We start from the raw sequence: 26,095 nt of genomic DNA, 5'->3' as shown, positions 1-26,095 counted from the left end.
AAGCGCAGAGAGTCCCAGGCAGGATAAACCCAAGGAGAAACACGCCAAGACACATAGTAATCAAACTGACAAAAATTAAGACAAAGCAAAATTATTAAAAGCAACAAGGGAAAAACGACAAATAACATACAAGGGAACCCCATAAGGTTAACAGCTGCGTTCTCAGCAGAAACTCTGTAAGCCAGAACGGAGTGGCTCGATATACTGAAAGTGATGAAAAGGAAGAAACTACAACCAAGATTACTCTACCCAGCAAGGATCTCATTCAGATTTGATGGAGAAATCAAAAGCTTTACAGACAAGCAAAAGCTAAGAGAATTCAGCACCACCAAACCAGCTCTACAACAAATGCTAAAGGAACTTCTCTAAGTGGGAAACACAAGAGGAGAAAAGGACCTACAAAAACAAACCCAAAACAATTAAGAAAATGTTAATAGGAACATACGTATCGATAATTACCTTAAATGTGAATGGATTCAATGTTCCAACCAAAAGACACAGGCTGATTGAATGGATACAAAAACAAAACCCATCTATATGCTGTCTACAAGAGACCCACTTCAGACCTAGGGACAGAACAGACTGAAAGTGTGGGGTTGGAAAAAGATATTCCATGTAAATGGAAATCAAAAGAAAGCTGGAGTAGCAATACTCATAACAGTTAAAATAGACTTTAAAATAAAGAATGTTACAAGAGACAAGAAAGGACACTACATAATGATCAAGGGATCAATCCAAATATAAGATATAACAATTATAAATATATATGTACCCAACACAGGAGCACCTCAATACATTAGGCAAATGCTAACAGCTATAAAAGAGGAAATCGACAGTAACACAATAATAGTGGGTGATTTTAACACCTCACTTACACCAATGGACAGATCATCCAGACAGAAAACTAATGAGGAAACACAAGCGTTAAATGACACAACAGACCAGATAGATTTAATGGATATCTATAGGACATTCCATCCAAAAAGAGCAGACTACACTTTCTTCTCAAGTGCACACAGAACATTCTCCAGGATAGATCACATCTTGGGTCACAAATCAAGCCTTGGTAAATTTAAGAAAATTGAAATCATATCAAGCATCTTTTCCAACCACAATGCTATAAGATTAGAAATAAATTACAGGGAAAAAAACATAAAACATACAAACACATGGAGGCTAAATAATACATTACTAAATAACCAAGAGATCACTGAAGAAATCAAACAAGAAATCAGAACATACCTAGAGACAAATGACAATGAAAACACAACAATCCAAAACCTATGGGATGCAGCAAAAGCAGTTCTAAGAGGGAAGTTTATAGCAATATGATCCTTCCTCAAGAAACAAGAAAAATCTCAAACAGTCTAACCTTACAACTAAAGGAACTCAAGAAAGAAGAACAAACAAAACACAAAGTTAGTAGAAGGAAAGAAATCATAAAGATCAGAGCAGAAATAAATGAAATAGAAACAAAGAAAACAATAGCAAAGATCAATAAAACTAAAAGCTGGTTCTTTGAGAAGATAAACAAAATTGATAAGCCTTTAGCCAGACTCATCAAGAAAAAGAGGGAGGGCTTCCCTGGTGGCGCAGTGGTTGAGAGTCCACCTGCTGATGCAGGGGACACGGGTTCGTGCCCCGGTCTGGGAAGATCCCACATGCTGTGGAGCAGCTGGGCCCGTGAGCCATGGCTGCTGAGCCTGCATGTCCGGAGCCTGTGCTCTGCAACAGGAGAGGCCACAACAGTGAGAGGCCCACGTACAGCAAAAAAAAAAAAAAAAAAGAAAGAAAGAAAGAAAAAGAGGGAGAAGACTCAAATCAGTAAATTAGAAATGAAAAAGAAGTTACAACGGACACCGCACAAATACAAAGCATCATAAGAGACTACTACAGGCAACTCTAGGCCAATAAAATGGACAACCTGGAAGAAATGGAAAAATTCTTAGGAAGGTATAACCTTCCAAGACTGAACCAGGAAGAAACAGAAAATATGAATAGACAAATCACAAGTAATGAAATTGAAACTGAGAGTAAAACTCTTCCAACAAACAGAAGTCCAGGACCAGATAACTTCATAGGTAAATTCTATCAAATATTTAGAGAAGAGTTAACAGCCATCCTTCTCAAACTTTTGCAAAAAATTGCAGAGGAAGGAACACTCCCAAACTCATTCTACGAGGCCACCATCACCCTGATACCTAAACCAGACAAAGATACTACAAAAAAAGAAAATTACAGACCAATATCACTGATGAATATAGATGCAAATATCCTCAACAAAATACTAGCAAACAGAATTCAACAGCACATTAAAAGGATCATACACCATGATCAAGTGGGATTTATCCCAGGGATGCAAGGATCCTTCAATATACACAAATCAATCAATGTGATATACCATATTAACAAATTGAAGAATAAAACCCATATGATCAACTCAATAGATGCAGAAAAAGCTTTTGACAAAATTCAATACCCATTTATGATAAAAAAAAAAACTCTCCAGAATGTGGGCATAGAGGGAACCTACCTCAACATAATAAACTCCATGTATGACAAACCCACAGCAAACATCATTCTCAATGCTTAAAAACTGAAAGCATTTCCTCTAAGATCAGGAAGAGGACAAGGATGTCCACTCTCACCACTATTATTCAACATAGTTTTGGAAGTCCTAGCCATGGCAATCAGAGAAGAAAAACAAATAAAAGGAATCCAAGTTGGAAAAGAAGAAGTAAGACTGTCACTGTTTGCAGATGACATGATACTATACATAGAGAATCCTAAAGATGCCACCAGAAAACTACTAGAGCTAATCAATGAATTTGGTAAAGTTGCAGGATACAAAATTAATGCACAGAAATCTCTTGCATTCTTATACACTAACAACGAAAGATCAGAAAGAGAAATTAAGGAAACAATCCCATTCACCACTGCAACAAAAAGAATGAAAAACCTAGGAATAAACCTACCTAAGGAGGTAAAAGACCTGTACTCGGAAAACTATAAGACACTGATGAAAGAAATCAAAGATTTCTTTGACACAAACAGATGGAGAGATATACCATGTACTTGGGTTGGAAGAATCAACACTGTGAAAATGAGTATACTACCCAAAGCAATCTACAGATTCAGTGCAAGCCCTATCAAATTACCAATGGCAGTTTTTACAGAAGTAGAACCAAAAAATCTTAAAATTTGTATGGAGACACAAAAGACCCCAAATAGCCAAAGCAATCTTGAGGGGAAAAAAATGGAGCTGGAGGAATCAGACTCCCTGACTTCAGACTATACTACAAAGCTACAGTAATCAAGACAGGATGGTACTGGCACAAAAACAGAAAGATAGATCAATGGAACAGGATAGAAAGCCCAGGGATAAACCCACGCACCTATAGTCAACTAATCTATAACAAAGGAGGCAAGGATATACAATGGGGAAAAGGCAGTCTCTTCAATAAGTGGTGCTGGGAAAACTGGGCAGCTACATGTAAAAGAATGAAATTAGAACACTCCCTAACACCATACACAAAAATAAACTCAAAATGGATTAAAGACCTAAATGTAAGACCAGACACTATCAAACTCTTAGAGAAAAACATAGGAAGAACACTCTTTGACATAAATCACAACAAGGTCTTTTATGACCCACCTCCTAGAGCAACGGAAATAAAAGCAAAAATCAACAAATGGGACCTAATGAAACTTAAAAGCTTTGGCACAGCAAAGGAAACTATAAACAAGATGAAAAGACAACCCTCAGAATGGGAGAAAATATTTGCAAATGAATCAACGGACAAAGGATTAATCTCTAAAATATATAAACAGCTCATGAACCTCAATGTTAAAAAAATAAACAACCCAATCCAAAAATGGCCCGAAGACCTAAATAGACATTTCTCCAAAGAAAACATACAGATGGCCAAGAGGCACATGAAAAGTTGCTCAACATCACTAATTATTAGAGAAATGCAAATCAAAACTACAGTGAGGTATCATCTCACACCAGTTAGAATGGGCATCATCAGAAAATCTACAAACAACAGATGCTGGAGAGGGTGTGGAGAAAAGGGAATCCTCTTGCACTGTTGGTGGGAACATAAACTGATACAGCCACCATGGAGAACAGTCTGGAGGTTCCTTAAAAAACTAAAAATAGAATTACCATATGACCCAGCAATCCCACTAGTGGGCATATACCCAGAGAAAACCATAATTCAAAAAGACACATGCACCCCAATGTTCATTGCAGCACTATTTACAATAGCCAGGTCATGGAAGCAACCTAAACACCCATCGACAGACAAATGGATAAAGAAGATGTTATACATATATGCAATGGAATATTACTCAGCCATAAAAAGGAATGAAATTGGGTCATTTGTAGAGATGTGGATGGACCTAGAGACTGTCATACAGAGTGAATAAGTCAGAAAGAGAAAAACAAATATCATATATTAACGCATATATGTGGAACCTAGAAAAATGGTAAAGATGAACCGGTTTGCAAGGCAGAAATAGAGACACAGATGTAGAGAACAAATGTATGGACACCAATGGGGAAAGTGAGGTGGGGGACGGGGTATGAATTGGGAGGTTGGGATTGACATGTATACACTAATATGTATAAAATAGGTGACTAATAAGAACCTGCTGTATAAAAAAATAAATAAATAAAATTAAAAGAAAATAGAACTACCGTATGGTTCAGCAATTCCACTTCTGGGTATTTTTCCAAAGAAAATGAAAACACTAAATCAAAAAGATGTCTGTACCCCAATGTTCACTGCAGCATTATTTACAATAGCCAAGATATGGAAGCAACCTAAGTGTCCATAGATAGGTGAATGGATAAAGACAATGTGGTATATATATATACAATAGAATATTAATCAGCCATAAAAAAGAATGGAATCTTGCCATTTGCAATAACAAGGGTGGACCTAGAGGGAATTATGTTAAGTGAAATAAGTCAGACAAAGAAAGACAAATACCACGTGATTTCACTTACATGTGGAATCTAAAAAACAAAATAAATGAACAAACATAAAACCGAAACATACTCATGGACACATAGAACAAACAGGTGGCTGCCAGAAGGGAGGGATGGGGGGAGGGGTGGACAAAATAGGTGAAGGGTATTAAGTACAGACTCCCAGTTACAAAATAAATAAGTCACAGGGATGTAAAGTACAGCACAGGGAATATAGTCAATAATATTGTAATAACTTTGTATGATGACAGATGATAACTAGACTTATCATGGTGATTACTTTGTAATGTATAAAAACTATTGACTCACTATGTTGTACACCTGAAACTAATGTAATATTGTAAGTCAGTTATACTTCGATTTTTTTTGAAAGGCAAAAAATAGGACAAAACAACAACTATAATAACAACAACAAAAAAATGAGTGTGACGTGGTCCCTACTTTTAAGGAGCTCATAGTCTATTGGAAAAATAGACATGGACCCAAGTAAGTAGAATGAGTAAGGGCATCATAAGGATTCGATGAGATAGGTAGGGATAACAGTAAGTCACTTAATCTACACACCAATACTCTGGGAGAGGTATCGCTAGCCCATTTTACAGATGAGGAAACTGAAGTTACAATGGTTAAATCACTTGCCCCAGTTCACACAGCTAGTAAGAGACACCACGACCAGTGGGCTGGTGCATGCTCACACAGGCTGTGAAAGTCAGCTTTGTGCATCTCTTCCCAATTCCTTATTCAGTGACATCACATTGGTAACTTGAAATCCACCAACAGATGGACCACAGAAATTGGCAAACACTACAAATCAGGTGACAGTCTGGATTCAAACCCAAGTCGGAAACCAAAGACTTTTTCCAGTCTCGCCCAGAATTTTTTCTGGATTAAAGCATCCCTTTCTAAAAAGCCTGGCTCCCCAAGAGAATCACGCCAGGCAATCCTGGATAAGGCCAAACAAGATAATGGATGTGAGCTGCCTTCTAAGTCACAAAGGGCTGTGCAACTAAGTTTAGTCACCATCTGTCCCCTTAGCTCCTGAGCAGACACATAGGGGCTCAGACATGCCCAGCAGGCCTCAGGTAGGGGGCAAGGAGGGGGGCCAGGAGGAAAAAGGAGCCTTCTCTAGAATACTGATCTCCGTAAGTGTCATTGGTATGATTATTTAATTAATCTCTGTCTCCCCGACTAGCTCCACAGGGATAAGGTCTCCACAAGGACAAGGATTGTGGCTGGTTTTGCTGACCACCGTAGCCCAAGTGCCAAGCAGCATGCTTGGCAAACAGGAAGCCCTACATCCACATTGGTTGAAAGAATGAATTAATAAAGCAGGAGGGCATCAGAGCTAAACTATACACAGAGCCCAGGCATGCCTCCTTAGAGTCTGCGAGGAGAAGGGCGTCTGATGCCCACCCCAGCCCTGAGAGGAGACTGCAGGAGAGCCAGACTGCCTGGGTGGGACCCCCGTTATGCCACTTAACTAACTGGGGAAGCTGTGCCTCAGTGTCCTCAGCTGCAAAATGAGATGTGGGGTTGTTCTGAGCATTAAAGGCGTTAACATTTGTAAAGTGCCTGGCATATAGTAAGTGTTGTGTGCTTGTTAATAGGTTAAGAAACCCCCCTCCCCAAATCACGTGCATTGCTATTTTCTCCTCTGCTCTTGGAATGCAATTATCTGGCCTATTCTAATCCTGAGACGGCTTGCCTGGGGAAAAAGAAGTTCCAGCAAGTCCTCCTCTCCCCACCCCTTCCTACCCTACGCTGCCCCACCCCGGGGCATCCAGACCCGCCCACTTCTCCTTAAACGACCCTGAGCCTTGTTCAGCTCCACCTGGCCCCAAAGCCTGGGAGCCGCGCCCAGGCTCCAGGAAGGCACCCCCTTCCCTTTGCTTCCTCTCTCCAGCGCCCCTAGGAGCCCGGCTCCCAGCTGGGGTTGGAGGAGATGGAAGGCAGGATGCGCCATCTACAGCCAGAGCCGTGACCCGAGCCCGCACACTGTGTGCGGCTGCGCCACCCAGTGGCGACCTGCGGAATCGGCGGTGGGGAGGCCGGTGGAGTTGAAGGTCCAGAGCGTCGGGGTCTAGCTGTCCTGGGCCTCTGCAGGGACGAAGGGAAGAGAAGGCAAAAGAAAGGGAAGGTTGGTGGGTGGAGAGAATGTCACCAAAAGGACTGGTGGGATCTAGCTCACAGGAAATTAATTCAGTTGGAAAAGCAGGGCTGTCTGCAGGGGCTCTTTTCTCCCTTGTCTGTTCCCACTGGGGTCCTCAGGCTTCTCCTCCCATAAGAGAGTATTTGGCTGGGGGTGGAGGCTCCTGTCCCAGGAAATCCCTGACTACCCTGCACTGCCCTGGGCTGTTGAGGAGACAAAGATAGAGGGCGTCTGCAGCCCTGAGGCCGGGAGCAGCCTCCTCGCCCTGTGGGTGGCATCTAGGGAACAGGACCCAGCGAGAGTCCAGATTCCAACCGCAGCTCCGCCCTGGTTCCTTGCGGCCCGGCCCCCATCAGCCAGTGCCTGGAGAGATGATAAAAATAAACACCTACCCAACTTCCCTCACAGAGGGGTGGTGAGACTCAAACAAGATAACACTGGGGAAAGCGTTTGCAAGAACAATAGCCATCGCTATTCGGAGTTCCTGATCCTTCATAACTTTAGCAGCCATGTGACGAGGGGCAAATACAAGCACACTTGCTTCAAAAGTAAGACCCTCAAGTCCTCACTATTAAAAACTCCTCAAACAAGAGATTTTTATTTGGAGGTGCAGGAAAGGAACGTGCAGTTGAGATCCAAAACCACAAAGTTCCATATGGGAAATTTAAATGATCAAGAATGTCTTGTGGATTTTTTCCACATTGAATTTAGAAGGCAGCTTGCTCTTTAGGAAACCTGTGGAATAGACACTATGATCCCCCAAAACATTTGGAGGATGAAGAAGCAGCCAAGAGAGTTATCTAGGATCCTACTCAGAACCACCGCAAAGGCAGAATCACAGAAGCTCTGGCTTTCACTTTGGCCTGGGACATCGCCTGCAGCTGCAGGCACCTCTATTCAGAACTTGAGTGAACACCTCCACTAGGCAGCGCATCGTCCTTGTAGGAGAACAAATCCGCGTGCTGGTCCCATTCTGATCTCCCTAGATGTGGAGTCCAGGCCCCCCGACCACTGGCCCAGTATAACGAGAATAAGGCTGCCCCCATCTCAGAGTCCAGGACTGGGAACCTCTAGACAGGATGGGAGTTGACAGCAGAGTAAGGGAGAGAAATAAGAGGCAGCCCTGACCCCAAATCCCACCCGCAAGTGAAGCAGTGAGCCAACCAGCATCACCCACTGCCTGCACACGATAGGCAGAGCCAGAAGACCCGCTTTAGGAGAGAGGATTGGGGCAAGTTGACCAGAGCCCCAGCACCTGGCAGGGCAGACACGAGTTTGGGATTTCAGTTCCCTGGTTGACACATCTCTTAAAAGTTCCCTCTGATACAGGGTCCCTATGCAGGTCCCCATGGCCCCTTCCTCCCCTCTGTCCTCTCTCCCTAACCAGAGAGGGTCACATTCACTCTCACAGCCCATGTATTTCCAATGCCCAGTGGTTTTGTCCTGACTTGTTCTGCTTCTTAGACTTTCCTTAATCTTGGCTCCATGTCGTCATGCAATATCTATTTCCTCTGTGATGGTCTCCCAAAGAGAGCCAGGATCTTTGGGTGTAAACCTTCACATACACCTCTTCTGAATCCTCCTAGCCCAGGGGGCCATGGGCACTTATTGTGCACCGCTGTATGGGTACTCGTGGGGAGGCAGGGAGAGGGCTCACTCTGATGTCAGTTCCATCCTGTCTAGAGATTCCAGGTCTGTACCCTGACGGGAGGGCAGACCCAGACCATCACTCACTCTGGCAGCACTGGTTTCAAATTCATCCAACAGGTCCCTGTCGTTCCCACTCTGTCTCCAGTGCTGTGCTGGGGGTTGCGGGGGAGGACTCCAGAGGTAAGAGGAGACATCTCAGGGCTCCCCATCTCTGCATACCTCCCGTCATTCTGTCCCGAGGAGGGAGAATGCTCATCTGATTGGGCAGACTGCAGGTCACCGATTGGCCCATATTTGCAGGTGGATGTGGCCACTGTTCCTGAAACATGGGCTGGGGTGGGGCGGTGGCTGGCCCATCCGTCTCCTCTGTTCCTGCAGCAGATCAGTTCACTGGCCCAGGCTGATGCCCTCTCCCTGTCCTTCCATGAAGCTGCCCAGAGCACAGGAGGAGCAGAGATTTGGGGAGAACAAGGCCCACAGGCTCAGCCCAGCTTACCCCAGTTTGCTGTGTGAGGCGTGGGGACCCAAACCCAGCTGCATCCAATTTGACTCTTCTTTCGTCTCTGCTCTTCCTCTAACTGTCCCTCTGGGACTTTGTGGGTAGTGGATGCTAGGGTTTGGGGTCTCCCTGGGTCCTCTGGCCATCAGGCACGTATTAGCCCCTCACTGCTGCCAACCTTGGTGACGACCCCTCATGCTCCAGGAGAAGCAGTTCAGCGGGAAGTTTAGAACTGTGCCGTGACACGAGGTAAGAGCTAGACAATCAAGTTTACTGGGGAGCGGCGAAAGGCTTCACGGGGAGAGCGGAGCTGGAGACTGGCCTTGAAAGATGTATAGGATCCCACTGACATTTGGGGACGTGGGGACAGACAGTCCAGGCAGAAGGAACTCAGGCACGTTTGGAGAAGAGTAAAGAGTCCAGTGTGGTGCTGGCCACATGAATGTGGACAATGGAAGAAGATTCTAGAAGGTTAGGTAGACCTACAGGTTGGAGTCCCCGCATGCCCAGTCCAGAAGTTTTCACCTAATTTAGTGGACATCTGCGAGCCACTGAAAGCTACCAAGCAGGGAGGACTGCCGTCAGGACTGAGCTCTAGAAAGAATCTGGCGGAAGCGTCTGGGGGTGGATTGGAGCCAAACAAGACAAGGGCAGAAGGACCAGTTCGGCAGCCTGCACAGTAACCCAGGCAAGCAGAACATAAACGCAGGATGGTGGGACCAGGACGGAGGCCCCAGGGGGAAGGGCGAGCACAGAACCCAGAGAACAAGAGTCCCAAGGAAGACAGAAGATGGGCTGTGGAGGGTTGCCGGAAAAGTCTCCAGGAGAACAGAGAGAACAGGTCTCGGGTGCCTCCACGGAAACTGGGGGGTCAGGGCAGGCGGGGCTGCTTCGCAGAAAGATGAGCTTGTCCACCTGCCCTGGGCCTGCTACCCTGCCGCCTTCCACTGCCCCAGAATACCATCAGCTGGTGCCCTGCGCTGCTTCTCCTCTCTCCGCTTCCCCTTTCTCCCACTTATTCTTCAGTCCTCAGCTCAAGATCGCCTCCCCCTGCAAGCTGTCCCTGAGCGCCACCCCGGGGACATAGTTAAGTGCCCCCCTCCTGCTCCCCTCCACCCTAACACGTGTGCGGGGTGCACCACAACTGCTGGTTCCCTTCTCGGCTTCCCCCATCAGGTGTTTCATTTATTCGACAGGTAGGAACAAGTGTTTATGGAGCACCTACTCTGTGCTAACCCCCCAGGTGCTGAGAACTTCACACCAGGGAGCAAAAGCAGCGCCTGCTCTCAAGGAATGCTTGGTCCAGTGGAGGAAGGAGGAGACCAGATCAACAGAGACTAGGGCTTCCCTGGTGGCGCAGTGGTTAAGAATCCTCCTGCCAATGCAGGGGACACGGGTTCAAGCCCTGGTCTGGGAAGATCCCACATGCCGCGGAGCAATCAAGTCCGTGTGCCACAACTACTGAGCCTGTGCTCTATAGCCCGCGAGCCACAACTACTGAGCCCGTGTGCGATAACGACCGAAGCCCAGGAGCCTAGAGCTCTGCTCCGCAACAAGGGAAGCCACTGCAATGAGAAGCCCGTGTGCCGCAACAAAGGATAGCCCCTGCTCGCCGCAACTAAAGAAAAGCCCATGCACAGCAACGAAGACCCAACACAGCCATAAATAAATAAATAAATAACAACCAAAAAACAGAGACTGGCCACGTAATAGGGGGTCATCTCTTCTCTGACTCTTTATCTCCACCCCTAGTGGGCCTGGCATGGAGAAGACTCTAGAAATGATGCTTGAGGGAAGGAAGACACATTGACTTTGAAGTGTGGCAGGACGTCCAGAGAGCAGCTGGGAATGGGGTGTGCGTGGCGGGCGGCTGGAGGTCAGGAGAGATGACCGGAAAAGGGCTATTTTTGGAATTCTGCCCTCTCACCTGTAAGTTACCGTGAGTGTCACTAAACCTGGCATGCTGAGTATGTGGGGTCCAAGCGCTTACCTGGAACATGAAGAGAGTCAGCAGGCTCCACACTCCTGACGCAGCTTAGATTAACAGGGGGCCTATTCTTGAGCCCAGGCTGCTCCCACTCAGAACTCATCCCGTTTAAGGAATCGGGACATCAAGTCGCCTGCTCCGGAGGGCCAGACAACCATCAAAGGGAAAACGCTTACACTATGGAATGTTCCTAACCCAGGGAAGCGCTAGCGTCAGTGGGGAGAAGGGAGGCTGCCTCTGCGCAGTGCCCCAGACAGCAAGTCGCGTCTCCAGACTCCAGACCAACCAATGATTAGGTGTTTCCTCATCTGACACAAGACTTCGGCTCCGTCTGAATGCCTGTGGCACTGAGCAAATCAAATGTAGATCCCAAAGTGCTATCAGAAATGGAAAGAGCCTGTTCTGGGCATGGTTCCTGCTGGTCCTAGAAAAGAATTATCCACATTGCCACCCAAGAGCTCCCCTTCTGGCTCCCTGAGGGCAGCCAGACCACTAACGGCTCCTTCCCCCTCCCTCCCTCACCTCTGAAATGCACTGTATCTACCAATGGCTTCTAGCTGTCTGGAAACACTTGCAGGTAAACAAGCCTGTCCCAGTCACACTGTATGACTTAGCTTTGCAGGCTGCTGGACGCCCCGTCCTGAGTTTTTCCCCACCCCACCCCAACTCTGTGGTGCCTGTGACCTCCAGCTGGTCCTCCAGTGAAACATCCGTCATCTAGAATCCAGACTGAAAGCTCCATGTGGGCAGGGCCGTGTCCCTCTGCTCACTAGTGCATCCCCAGGTCTAGGACATTGCCTAGCACACAGTAGGCCCTTTATAAATATTTGTTATGTAGATTCAATAAACTTTGGTCAAGCACCTCTCCTGTGTAAGGTACCTTCAGGCCTGTCCTTCTTCTCAGGACACAGAGCAGAAAGGGCGACCAGGGCTCTTCCCACCAAGAGCCCCCTCTGCAGATGAGCCGGCATGTTCCAGAGGGGTCCCGGGGTCAGAGTGAAACGGAGCAGGACCCTGTGGTCCTAGCCCCTCATGTCCTCTGCCTGCCTTTCGTCTGCGGAAAAACTTTAGCCAAAGAATAAGTTTAATGAGAGAAGTGAGAGAATGCAGAAGCAAAAGAAAACAATCCAACAAGACTAAATAATAGTTTAGCCGTTAAGCAAAGTCAAGGACCTTTTAGTTCCTCCTCAAGGGCTACAGATAATATTCTGAGCCATGTGAGCTGTCTTATAGACACTGAAACCCCCGCCAGGTGGAAGATGTTAACTACATGATGACCAGACTGCAGCCATGACATAAGCTGCCACAATTCCAAGAATTGGCCTCAAGGAAATAGGAACAAACCGACCCTGGAACTGAAGATTAACTGTACCTAAAACAATTAAGATGACACTGGTCAGACCACCGCATGACCAATTGCAAGATGACTGTCAGAGCCGACTGTGCTGTTTCTGCACGTAGCCCTCTCCCTCTGTCTATAAAAGCTCTTGCCCACTGATTATCAGTGGGGGGAGGGGGGGAGTCAGCCTTTGGACAGGAATCCACCCTCCCCTGCCCGACCCCGCAGTTGCCAGCAACCAAAATAAAGCAAACTCCTTTCCACCAACCTTGCCTCTTTCATGGCTTTTGAGCGGCGAGCAGCTGGACCCCACTTGCGGTGACGAGAGGAACACAGGTCCAGCCCCTGTGGCTCCCTCTGCCTGAGCACAGGTCTACATACGCCCCTCGCTTTAAACCTACAGTGAATACGGGCCAGCCTCCCCCCTTCCCACTGTCTTCCTCCCCATCACCCCAGCACTCCTGTTCCCTCCGGGATGTTTCCAGGAACATTTGGCACCATTTCAGAGAAGTTCAAATAGCATGGCTTCCTTAGCAATCTGGGACACTTAAGCCACCCAAATTACTTCCGCCTTTGCTTCGGACAACAAAGTAAGAGAGCTGAATCCTGTCCTCATGAAAAAGGGTCAATGCACATTCCACAGAGATAGACATCGCAGGTAAGAGGCAGGCTTCATAGCCAACATACCTGCGTTCCAATCCCGGCTCTGCCATTGACTTTCCGGCGACAGGGGAATTTCCTTGTCTCAGTTTCCTCACCTGTCAGGTGGGGATGACATTAGTAGTTCCTACTCATTGGGATATTATGAAGGGTAAATGAGAAAATCCATGTAAAGCACTTAGAAAAGTGAGTCTGCAATAAAAGTTAACTTTTATTTTTATTATCATTATTATTATTATCTTTAACTACAGTTCAGGAAGGATCCCACTAGAGGGTGTTTACTGCAATTTTTACACATTTTCTCCTAGTTTAGGGTGGCTAATGAAACCTCACCCCTCTGACGCTAGGAGGCTCCTCCCCACCTCCTCATGGAAACACCTCTGCCAAATATCTCTCTCTCAGCCCCAACAAAAGGGATCTTATCACCTACCCCCATGTATGCTCTGTATAAGTCAGCACAGCCTAACTGCTGTAACAAACACCCCCAAAGCCAAGGGCTTGACACAACAAAGGCTTTTCTCACTCGTGATCCAGTATCATCAAGGGTAGGAGATATTCTGCTCCACAAAGTCATTCGGGCACCCAGGCTCCTTCCCATGGGCTCCATTATCTTGCAGGGCCATGGACCCCCACCCTGGGTCCTCTGCATCCACCAGCAGGTGGGAAGAAAGCACATGGAGATCACATGCAGGTTTGGGGACCATACTGGGTGGGGGAGTTTATTCCTTTAGCCACATCCATTAGCCAGAAACGCAGTCCCATGACACCACCTCACTGTAGTAGAAGCTCTGAAACAGTCTTTCCACGTGTTCAAGAGGAAAATAAAATCAATTCAATGATCACATAGTATTTTTTCTGCTACCTACTCCTTCTGAGGCTTCTCTAGGAGGGAACTTGCGTTTCGTGCTTCCCCTCAAATCCTATAGCAGATGATGTCATTCCACCTGGGCAGCAGACATGGGAGAAAGAAGGCGATCTTCAGAATGGGACAGAGCTGGGCCTACATCGCAGCTTTGTCACTTACTAGGACAGCTCAGCCCTCTGAGTCAGCTTCCTTTTTTACGAAGTAGAAGCGGTAACACAGGGTGGTTACCAATTGGAGACGATACTTATAAAGGGCGGCCACGAGCGGAATTTTCTTTGGCCCTCTTCTGTTCTCCCATCCCCCAACCAACACCACACCATCCTCTCCAGGCTAATTAACGTTCCTCCAAGCCAACAAAGTGAGAGTCAGGGCCACGACGGGGGAGGGTGTCCTGGTTTGTTTTTCAACCAGTCAACCTGACTGACTCGGCCCTAACAACTGGATAGAAGACGGAGGTCAGAATGGTCTGTGAATGTAATTAAGTGAATGTAAAATCTGGAAACCCAAATCCCTCTCGGCCCCAACCAATGCCAGTTTGATCCGTTGGTGTTTAGACCCCGCCCCCCATCCACCCGCACACTTTACGCTCTGATCCAGATGGCCTACGGATGCTGGAAGCCAGCCAGCACGGGGAACTGGTTGCTTCATAAGCTCCTACAGACTCTGTCCCTAATTGCAAACCCATTTGGGACATTTTCTGAAACAAGAGGCTCTGCACGAACCACTAGCTCCTAAACAAACATACTAACAAACAAACAAACATCAGGGTTTATGCGTTTCCCCCTCGTTCTCCCACTCACCTGGGTCCTCCTGCACACCTTGCTGTAAAACAATTACTGGGGAATCAAAAGGCACCGCCCAGTCCATGCCCCTGGTAGTAGCACGGCAGTCAGGAGTCCCTGTTCTCCTAGGAACGCGAACTGCCCCAGCTGTGCGTATTTGCTGCTTGGATTACACGAGCCAGCAGCCGGGGGTGGGCATGTTGCTAGGAGAACCTGAACTTGAGTTTAAATTTGCAACCTTTCTTCACTGCCACAGCTTTTTCTCAGCTGCAAATAGACGCACACACTCAAGAGTAGGACCCACAACCCTGGGTTCCCCTGGGAAATCCCAGCTCAGGTAAGACTGTTGTGGGTCTTTTTTTTTCCCTTGATTTTCAAGCCGAGCCAACAACCACACAAATAAACAAGAATTATAAAGAACTATCCATTGGGCAATACTGACTGAGCCCCTACCACTGCCAGGCACTGCGCTAGGCCCTGGGACACCGCTGTGAAGGAAACAGGCATCTGGGGGAGGGGACGGTAAATAGACAAACAGAACCCGTAGGAGATATATATAAGTGTGTGTGTGTGTGTGTGTGTGTCTACATATGTGTATGTATAGAAGTAGATATAGAAAGAGATTTATTTCAAGGAATTGGTGCATGTGGTTGTGGGGACTGGCAAGTCTGAAGTCTGCAGGGCAGGCAGACAGCCTGGAAACAGACAGGAGGCTGCCGTCTTGAGGCAGAATCTCTTCCTCCACAGGGAAACTTCAGTTCTGTAGTTAAGGCCTTTCCACCGATTAGATGCTATCAAGAGTAAGCTCCTGGGCTTCCCTGGTGGCGCAGTGGTTGAGAGTCCGCCTGCCGATGCAGGGGACGCGGGTTCATGCCCCGGTCCTGGAAGATCCCACGTGCCGCGGAGCGGCTGGGCCCATGAGCCATGGCCGCTGAGCCTGCGCTTCCGGAGCCTGTGCTCCACAACGGGAGAGGCCATAACAGTGAGAGGCCCGTGTACCGCAAAAAAAAAAAAAAAAAAAAAAAAAGAGTAAGCTCCTTTCCTAAACGTCAACTGATTGTAGATGTGTACCATATCCTCAGAATACCTTCACAGCAGCACGAAGTTGGTGTGTGATTGAATAATTGGGTACTGTAGCCTGGCCCAGAGGACACGGAAATTAACCACACAGCGGTATATACCTGCCTGAGTAGTGAGAAGTAGGCGCAATGGAAAAGAAGAAAGCAGGGTGAGGGGATCAGGGAACCCCGTGGAAGGCGGACAACAACAGGAGACCCACCTGTGTGAAATACAGTATGTCATTCAATGCAACCTAAGTGAAAAATAAATGAACATACCTAGGCATTGAGCTCAAAAAGCAAGACAAAAATCCTCACCTAGTTACACACCTGCTTAATCTTGACCGTGTTGCGTGGTAACCGAGACCAGAGGTAAGTCGTCTGAATAACTCTCATTAGTATTACTTGACACAGCCAAAGCCAGGCTGTCCAGTCTCCTCGACCTGTTCATTAGGCAGCCGTGAATCCCTGTGACCGCAGCCTCCTGGCCGCGCCTCTGCGCATGCTCCCTCCCCTGCGCTCCTCCGCCGGCCCCTGCCCCTCAGGGTTCCCAAGGCTCCTGGTCCACGAGCCTCCCTGGGCAGCCTCCTGCCTCTTCTGCCCTGACCTCTTCCCCTGCAGGCCCTCTTCCCGCAGCTCCATCCCGCTGGCCTCTTGCCGGTTCCCCAACACTCTAGCCTTCTTCTGCCTCAGTGTCTTGGTCTTTTCTGCTCCCTCTTCCTGGAGGGGTCCCCTCTCAGCCATCTCCTGGGCTCTCTCCCTCACATACTGCTCAGAAGGGCCAAGAGTGAACACCCTGTAAAACAACACCTCCCCGTCGCTCTCTGTCCCCTTAGCCTGTCTTGTCTTCACAGCACTTGTGTTAAATGTATACTTCTTTGTTAATTGTCTGTCTCCTCTCACTTGAATGCAGAAGGGCAGGGACTCTGGGTTTTGTGTGTCTGTGTAGTACAATAACATAAAATCTACTGTTTTAAAATGCACAACTCAGTGACATTTAGTGCATTCACAGTGTTGTGCAGCCAGCACCACTACCTAGTTCCAGAACACGTACATCACCCCAAAAGGAAACCCCATACCCGTTATGCAGTTGCTTCCTTTCTTCCCTCCTCCAACCTGTGACCGTGGATCTAGCTATTCTGGATGTTTCATATAATTGCAATCGTACAATAGGCGGCCTTTTGTGTCTGACTGCTTTCACTTACCATGATGTCTTTGCGGTTCCTCTCACCGCATCGGATAGCTGTCCTTCTTTTTTCCTTTTTCTGGCTGAATGACATTCCATGGTGTGGATATGCCGCGTTTTGCTTGTCCGTTGGTCAGCCGATGGACGTTTGGATTGTTTGTACCTTTTGCTGCCGTGAGTAACGCTGCAGTGGACATTTGCGTACGAGTGTTTGTTTGAAGGGAACTCTGTTTTGATCACTCTGTATCTCCGGCCCGTGAACAGACCTGCACAGGGAAAGGCTCAGTAATTACCAGCTATGGATAGTTTAATCCTCAGACAAATAAATAGTAGTCAAGGTTTGAGCATCTAATGTCCTTGGGCTCCGGGCCCCCTTCATCCAGCCTCTGCAACACTGCAGGACTGAGACCCCCATGTCTTCCTCTTCCCAAACCCACACTCTCAGTGTCCTGGAGCCAAACTCTACCCAGCAGTGGGGCAGCGGTCCAGCTGCCCCACTCCCCAAACATAAGCACCTCCAGGCAGTGGAGAGAAATGGGCCCTTTTGAATTCTCGTGGAGCCCTGGGATTCCCCCCAAAAACAAAGCCTTATTGCCTTCAGGGAAGGTCTGATTGGTAGGCTAATAGAATGCAGAAATCTTCTTTGGAGAGGATAAAATCTTAAATTTCACAATTAGGCATAAGATCCTAAAAAAGATAACACCCCTGTATTGGTTTCCTAGGGCTGCCGTGACAAAGTACTACAAACTGGGTGGCTTAAAACAATGGAGACGGAAATTCATTCTCTCACAATTCTGGAGGCTGGAAGTCTGAAATCAAGGTGTTGGCAGGGCCACTCTCCCTCTGAAGTTTCTACGGAAGGATCCTTCCTTGCCTCTTCCTAGCTTTGGGTGGTTTCCAGCAATCTTTGGCAGTCTTCAGCTCACAGCTTCATCCCCCCAATCTCTGCCTCTGTCTTCACTTGACATTCCTTTCTCATATCTTCACATCAGTTTCTTATGACACCAGTCATATTGAACTAAGGGCCCTCCCTGCTCCAGTATGACCTCATCTTAAGTAATCACATCTGCAATGACCTTATTTCCAAATAGCATCGCATTCTGAGGCACTGAAGATGAGGACTTCAACATGTCTTTTGGGGGATACAATTCAATCCACAGCCTTGGAGAAGGTAACGGGATACATATCCTTGATTTCACTAAAGTGTAAATGACTGATAGGGTATTGGGGGGCAGGGAGCTGTTGTGCAAATGAAGAGAGGAGAGGACCATGCATAGGTCAGTGGGTCCACTAATGAGGAGAAATGGGGTAAGGAAGAGGAGGATGGAGCCATGAAGAGTGGTTTCTTTGTCCTTCTAGTGACGTAGCTGAGGGCCAACCCTTCAGCGGGCCCAGTAGCAGAACAGGGAAAGGAGGTGTCTCGGGTCTCCTAGAGGGAATCTTTTAACACTCACACCAGCTCACTCCTCTGCTAAAAATCCTCCAGGGGCTCCCTTGTCCTGAGGGCCCACACCATCCACCCTCTGCTTCTGCACACACTCCACGTGCTGTCGCTGCCCCACTGTTCACTCTGCCACCCTGGGCTCCTTGCTACCCTTGAAAGTGCCTGGCATGCTCCTGCCCCAGCCTGGGTCCGGCTATTCCCTTCCTTCAGAGAGTTCTGTGGCTCAAACTGCATCTTACCAGGCCCCCACTGAGCACCCCATCCCCACTCCACCCAGCACTTTCTATGCCCTCACCTTGCTAGTTTTCCCCACAGTGCTTATCGCCACCTGATACACAAGTGCTGGCCTATTTCCTGCCTGTCTTCCTCCGCTAGACTATGAACACCGTGAGGACAGGGAGTTTTGTGTTAGTCGCTGCTGTATTCCGGGTCTGCAGAGCAGTCCCTGGCACGCATTAGGCGTTCGATAAGTTTTCATCAGCTATATCCCTTATACGCAGAATCTTAAAAAAGGCTACAAATGAAATTGTCTACAAAACAGAAATCGAGTTACAGATGTAAAACATAAACTTATGGTTACCGGGGGGGTAAGGGTGGAGAGGGATAAATCAGAAGATTGGGATTGACACATACACACTACTATATATAAAAAAGATAACTAATAAGGACCTACTGTATAGCAGAGGGAACTCTACTCAATACTCTGTAATGACCTATATGGGAAAAGGATCTAAAAAGGAGTGGATGTGTGTATATGTATAACGGATTCACTTTGCTGTACGGCAGAAACTATCACAACATTGTAAATCAATTATACCCCAATAAAAATTAAAGAAAATTTTTTTCATCCGATGAACGAAACTTCTGCTACACTACATGCTTGGGGAGGGTTGCAGCTACAGAGAGGACCTCTGTGATTAGCTGGGGCCCACCTGGATGATCCAGGATGATCGCCAAGATCCTTAACTTAATTGCACCTGTGAAGTCCCTTTTGGCGTGTAAGGCAGCATTCACAGGTTCAGGGGGCTAGGACAGGGACGTATGTGGAGGCCGTTATTCAGCCTCCCACAGGCAGGCGAGGCAGGCCTGCTTCTTATCTGTTGTCATGACATCCATCGGCTGCCATGTCTGCAGTGCCAGGCCACCCGCCCCGCCCCCCCTGAGGTGGAGCCCCGCCTCCCAGACTCCTTCCATCAGCCTCTCCCAAGCCCAGCTTCTGGGACTTGTGACCCGATGCCCTCACTCCCACCCCAGGCTTTCACACCGTCCCTGACCAGCTGCAGGCCCCTGGTCACGCCTGCTTTCTCCTGTTAAAGGCACAACAAGGCCGGGCAGTCCTGGGAACCAGTGTCACGGAGGCCAGGACAGCGGTACCTTCTTTGAATTGTTTTTTGGGGAGAGAAGAGCCTACAGGGGACAGGCAGGGTGTGTGTGTGCGAGGGGGGATGTCCCTCTGTCTCTTCTGCACTTTTCTTTCCTTCTGTTCTTTCACCTGCTTCTTCTCTCCCCCGGGACACACTCTGACTTTTCTGCCTCTTATCCTCCATCCTTCCCACCTCAGCTGGTAACATCCAGTGGCATCAGGCGCACCTGCCATACTCAGTACACCCAGGAGAGTTCACTGAGCCTTTGCTGGGTGTCTCTCTCTCACACACAGGGATCGCATTCTGAGTCACATTCTAAACAACGCTTAATGACCAAAGAGGCAAGGGCGTGGACCCTGCCCCGCCTCAGCCCAGTGTGACGACAGGAGCTATGGAGCCAGAAGGGCCTGCCCCCAATGCCATCCCTGACTGGCTGGGAGACCTGACCCCACTGACACTCAAGGTCCACATCTTCAAAATGGGTATAACAGCCCTCTTGGGATGGCCCCCCCATTCGTTGTCCCCAAGATCCTGGCATAGCTTTACAAAATATCCTTGATGTGGAAGAATCTTTGTAACAATTGAACAAGGAAGAAACAGATCATGGCTGCAGGAACCTCAGGAGGTGCACTAGGCACCTGGTGTCAGAGGTCGTGGGGATCCACGGCACCCAGCCAAGCCTTGACCAGAACTGGCTCCAGCTGTCATGACACCACTACACGCTGGAACAGTCCCAGGCCTCCCTCCGCCCTCCCCTCCTCGCCCCCGTACAGCCCAGAGGGGCAACAGAAGGGGTCTCTAGAGCAATCTGTCTCATTTCACCACGCACCGATAAGTCCAGCATCGTCCTTCGAAGAAACAGCTTCCCCAGACGGTCCAGTCAGTACCGGCTGGTTCCAATCAAGGCCGTGAAAAGCTGTAGGTATCTGACCTCCTTCGTATGGTTCTGCCTTGAGAAGCTAAGTAAAGACCGGAGAGAGAGGTGAGAAGAGAGCATCCTTCCTGCATTCAGAGTTATCTGATTAGAATGACTGTCCAGCAACTAACCTCAGGTTGGTTATGGGTAGGGGGCTGTCCTGAGGTAATGTGAGGAAAGCACAGAATAAGCCCCCGGTAGCACTAGTCTACCCCCTGCCTCACTGCTTTGTGGGGGGACGTCGTGCAGGTCCCCCAAAGTCTCTGAGCCTCAGTCTCGGGTTAAATGAGCTGCCCGCTGGCTTGACTACCTCACGAGACCCGAACACAGTAATGTGTGTGAGGGTCACCTTGAAATGACTGGAACACACATACAAATACATTACATAAAAGAACAATGAGGAATAAAGGAAACAAAACAAAATAATTGGCTAGGTGGTGTATTAGTTTCCTAGGCTGTCATAACAAAGTCCCACAAACCGAGTGACTTAAAACAACAGAAATTTATTGTCTCACATTCTGAAAGGCAGAAGTCCAAACTCGAGGAGTCAGCAGGGAGGGAACTGTTCCCAGTCTTTCTCCTCCTCCTGTAGCCTCAGGTGTTCTTTGGCTTATAAATACATCACTCCAATCTTCCATCTTCACATGATACTCCCCCTATGTCTTCACACTATTTTCCCTCTGTGTGTGTCTATCTCTGTGTTTTAAAATGTACCTGGTGCTTTGTGACCACCTAGAGGGGTGGGATAGGCAGGGTGGGAGGGAGACGCAAGAGGGAGGGGATATGGGGGTATATGTATACGTATAGCTGATTCACTTTGTTATAAAGCAGAAACTAACACACCATTGTAAAGCAATGATACTCCAATACAGGGGTTAAAAAAAAACGCACCTGGGATTTCCATTTTTTTCAGGTGTGGTGAGACCAAGCGCTCAGAAGATGATTGCCATTGAAAAGAGAGTTTGTTCCTCGTAGTTCTCAAAAGGAGGGGGCAACCCACATCACACAGGGCCACACGGGGAAGCACCGGGATTGGTCAGGAGGTAGAGGAGAGGAGAAAGTGTGGGCAGGGTCCTTATTGTGGTTTTCGAGGGAGGGAATGAGGACAGTATAGTAAGCAAGCTGAGTAGGTTTAGGATTGGATGGTTCAAATAATTTCAGCAGGCTCTGGGCTGTGGGGTGGTCCCTAGTTGTCCAGGACGTGGCCCTACGTTGATTAGGAATATTGCCTCCTGAGTGGAAGAGCCAGATAGAGGAGATGCTTTGGAGTGTGGGCTCTGGATTGGTTAGTTAGCATACGAAAGACATGCTTCTGTGCAGGTCCTTTGCTACTTCTGGGAACCGTTTAGCCCTGGGAGAGACAGTCTCTCCCCAGTCACTGAAGCCCCAGATACCAGAGGATCAAGAATACAGAAAATAAGGCTTCCCTGGTGGCGCAGTGGTTGAGAGTTCGCCTGCCGATGCAGGGGACACGGGTTCGTGCCCCGGTCCGGGAAGATCCCACATGCCGCAGAGCTGCTGGGCCCGTGAGCCATGGCTGCTGAGCCTGCGCGTCCGGAGCCTGTGCTCCACAACGGGAGAGGCCACGGCAGAGAGAGGCCCGCGTACCGCAAAATAAAAAAAAAAAAAAAAGAATACAGAAAATAAATAACCAACAAGGACCTACTGTATATAGCACAGGGAACTCTGCTCAATATTCTGTAATAACCTAAATGGGAAAAGGATTTGAAAAAGAATAGATATAACTGAATCACTTTGCTGTACACCTGAAACTAACACAACATTGTTAATCAACTATACTCCAATATAAAATAAAAATTAAAGAATAGAGAAAATAAGAAAATAGAGTTAATAAACTGAGAGTCCAAATTTCCCGTTTATAAGGACAACAGTTATCTTGGATTAGGACTCACCCTAATAACCTCATTTTAACAACTTGATTACCTATAAAGACCCTATTTCCAAATAAGGCCACATTCTGAAGTACTGTGGGTCAGGACCTCAACGTATCTTCTTCACAGGACATAATTCAATCCATTCAGAGAAGGAAGAGTAAACTTTTTCAGTAAAAGGCCAGATAGTGAATGTTTTAGACTGTCACGGGAGAGCAGCCACAGACAATAGGTAAATGAGTGAGCATGGCTATGTTCCAATAAAACTTTATTAACAAACTAGGCAGTGGGCCAGACATGGCTCACAGGCCACAGTTTGCCAACCCCTAAGTTAGGAGACAGATTTCCAAAATAAGAAAAAAAAGAAAGGGTTGGTGCAGCCTTTCTGAAAGAGGGAATTCCACCCAGGAAATAAAAGTCAGGAGCAAATTTTGAGTCCCCAGAAGCGCTAGGGGTAGAGTCAATGCAGGTGTAGCCCAGGGTCTGGGCTAAGAGACTTGGATTCACAATGAGGGACGGCAGAAGGCCGGGGAGGATCCCTCACAGGCCCTGGAAGGGCCCATCTTACAGAAAGACCCAGTGACTTGCCTCACAGCCACTAGAGGTGGGAAGCAAACGCAGTTGTTCTGATTGGAGGCTGAGTTTGTAACCGCACGCCTCCCGGGGGGGCGGGGCCTGGCTACTCTAGATGACAAGGGCCGGAGAGCCTGGAAGGAGCTGGTGGCGAGCCGAAGTGGGCGGGTCATTAGAGTCATGGACGTCAGGCTCACCCCTGAAACGTCTTTAGGGAGGGTCCTTATTAACACCCCACCCACAAAAGCGGCTGAGATGGGACAGCTTTGCTCTGAATTGGCAAAGGCTCTATGAATTCTGTTAAACGTACGTTAATAATTAAACATGCAGGGAATCAGTTCACCAGGACCCTAAGGAAATAAAAGCAGAAACAAGGTCAGGAGACTAAGGGCAGGACACTAATTGTGCCTATTTAGCTGCGTCATAGAATTTCACCCTTATTGGCCCGTCATCTTCACACCTCATTGAAAATCCGTTAAACCAATCGCTGGGCCCTTAACCCTGACTTTCAGGCAGAAGTTTCCCTTGGGCACAGTTTTTGACTAGGGTCCCTTCGTTAATACTGGCGTAATTGCTTGTAGCTGGAGGATTGTGATTACATACCACTATTTAAATATGGAGGAGGCGCACTAGAGGCTTAATCTTTGCATCGTTTTAATTTTTTAATACGAATGGACTTACCTCCCTCGGGCAAGATAATATATTAAAACGTGAATTTTTAAAACAGCGGGTGATGACTCAATTTACAAGAGAATTCACTATAGGATTTCTTAAATAGTGAGTTCCCAGAGCAATACAAATTCTTTGATTTACAAATTTTCAATTTGCCAGCATCTTTTCCATATTATACCTCGAGTGTAGAGGCTGTATTTGAAAAAGAAACACAATTGCTAATGAGTACCCTAGTGACAGCAGCTGAGCAAGAAAGAAACATTTGCATTTATAAACAGGGTGGCTAGAAGGCATATTTTAAGGACTACTTGCAGATGTCTCAAAGCCTGGGATAGGGCTCTGACCTGCTAGGACACACAAGGCAGACAGGTGAACCAAAGAGGGAACATCAGTCAGAGAAGAGGAGACCCAGAGACCAGACTGCAGTTTGGAGCTACTGCAATTAGAAGCTCTTTATGTGTGTACAGACGGTAAAGGCCCAGGTTCCCGGAAAAGGAGCTCTTACCCCTCCATCCCTCAGCCACACTCAGTGAGACAAATTTACCCAGCACCACTTCAGATACTGCCTGTTATAAAGCCTGGGAGAATATTAAAGACCTTTCCCATAAAACAGTGGCTTCTCTTAGCATTTCATTACCTCCATTGCTCTGCATTTAAAACCAGCCATGTGACATTGCAACGCCATCTTCCAGATGCGTGGCAACCAAGTCTGTAGACTCAACTGAGTAGTAATTGTTGCTAATTATTGCTAAGGTCCGGATTTGACTAACGACTTACTCTTTTAGTTGTGGTTTTTAGAGTAAATTCAAGGTCACCCCTATATTTGCATCACGCTCACTCTCTTGCATTTCCTTACGTTTTTTTTTTTTTTTAACATCTTTATTGGGGTATAATTGCTTTACAATGGTGTGTTAGTTTCTGCTTTATAACAAAGTGAATCAGTTATACATGTACACATGTCCCCATATCTCTTCCCTCCCGCGTCTCCCTCCCTCCCACCCTCCCTATCCCACCCCTCCAGGCGGTCACAAAGCACCGAGCCGATACCCCTGTGCCGTGCGGCTGCTTCCCACTAGCTATCTACCTTACTACGTTTGTCCTTACGTTTTCGTGAGGCAGAGAGAAAGGTGTAGAGTTGACACGCTGAGAATTGCCCAGTAGCCTCGCCACACAGACGTGTGTCCCATTTGTAACCATCAATTGTCCAAGCTGGGGCAGGGCAGGGCAAGGGGGTGCCTGGCATGTGGTTCCCAGAATTTAATACATCACACACCAGTAAAATGTGCACACAAAGTGTGGGCTCCTGGAGAGAATTGAGAATTTTCATTTACGAAATAGGAACACTTAATCAATAATCTATCATTTGCTATGACCATCACTCCATAAAAGAATAAATATATTAACAGCAACAAAGTCAGAAGGACAACCTCCAAGCATTCCCTCAAGCAAGATAGGTGATAATCTGACATTGATTTTATATATTAAAAAACATGATTCATATTTGTCTCATTCTGCTGCACATGGGTGGAAATGTTCCTCACGGACGTACAAACATCAGTGCAATAACAAGGACAGACAGTGTGGAACCCACTGCCCCAGACCTTTGCTGTCCAATTCAGTGGCCACTAATCACATGTGGCTATTAAGCACATGCAATGTGGTTGGTCTGAACTTAGATGTGCTGTAATTGTAAAATTCACACCAAATTTCAGAAACTTGGTACAAGAAAAAAAAGTATATCTCTTGGTCATTTTTATATTGAATGTGTCTTAAAATGATAATATTCTGGATATATTAATATATCATTAAAATGAATTTAACAGTTTTTTCACTCTTTGAAAAATGATGCTACTAGGAAATTTTAAATTACTTTGTGACTCACATTGTATTTCTACTGACAGTGCTGCTTCGATGAGCAGCACCCACCTGAAAATGTTAGATGCTATCGAGGTAGTTTATAGCTTTTGATTATATTCTTATATATTTTATATACTTGGCATTGAAATACCAAATAAATAGGACTTGAATTTATGTTTCCATGCAGGGCAGGGAAGTTATGACTA

The 26,095-nt window shown here is 47.2% G+C and overlaps 1 long non-coding RNA gene across 1 annotated transcript in view; it reads right to left on the bottom strand.

The window, feature by feature from the left end:
- The window catches only part of LOC137211848 (uncharacterized), a 95,943-nt gene that overhangs the window by 47,653 nt on the left and 22,195 nt on the right, over positions 1-26,095 (bottom strand). Inside the window, exons 2-3 of the long non-coding RNA XR_010937238.1 lie at positions 20,809-20,938; positions 17,191-17,437 (exon numbers count right to left, since the gene is read on the bottom strand). This is a non-coding gene — a long non-coding RNA (uncharacterized lncRNA). The remainder of the gene's footprint in view (positions 1-17,190; positions 17,438-20,808; positions 20,939-26,095) is intronic.

The sequence above is a fragment of the Pseudorca crassidens genome, chromosome 2 (assembly GCF_039906515.1).
Source record: "Pseudorca crassidens isolate mPseCra1 chromosome 2, mPseCra1.hap1, whole genome shotgun sequence".
Taxonomy (NCBI): domain Eukaryota; kingdom Metazoa; phylum Chordata; class Mammalia; order Artiodactyla; family Delphinidae; genus Pseudorca; species Pseudorca crassidens.
Note: the sequence above shows the minus strand (reverse complement) of the source record. Positions and strands in the feature narration are given on the sequence as shown.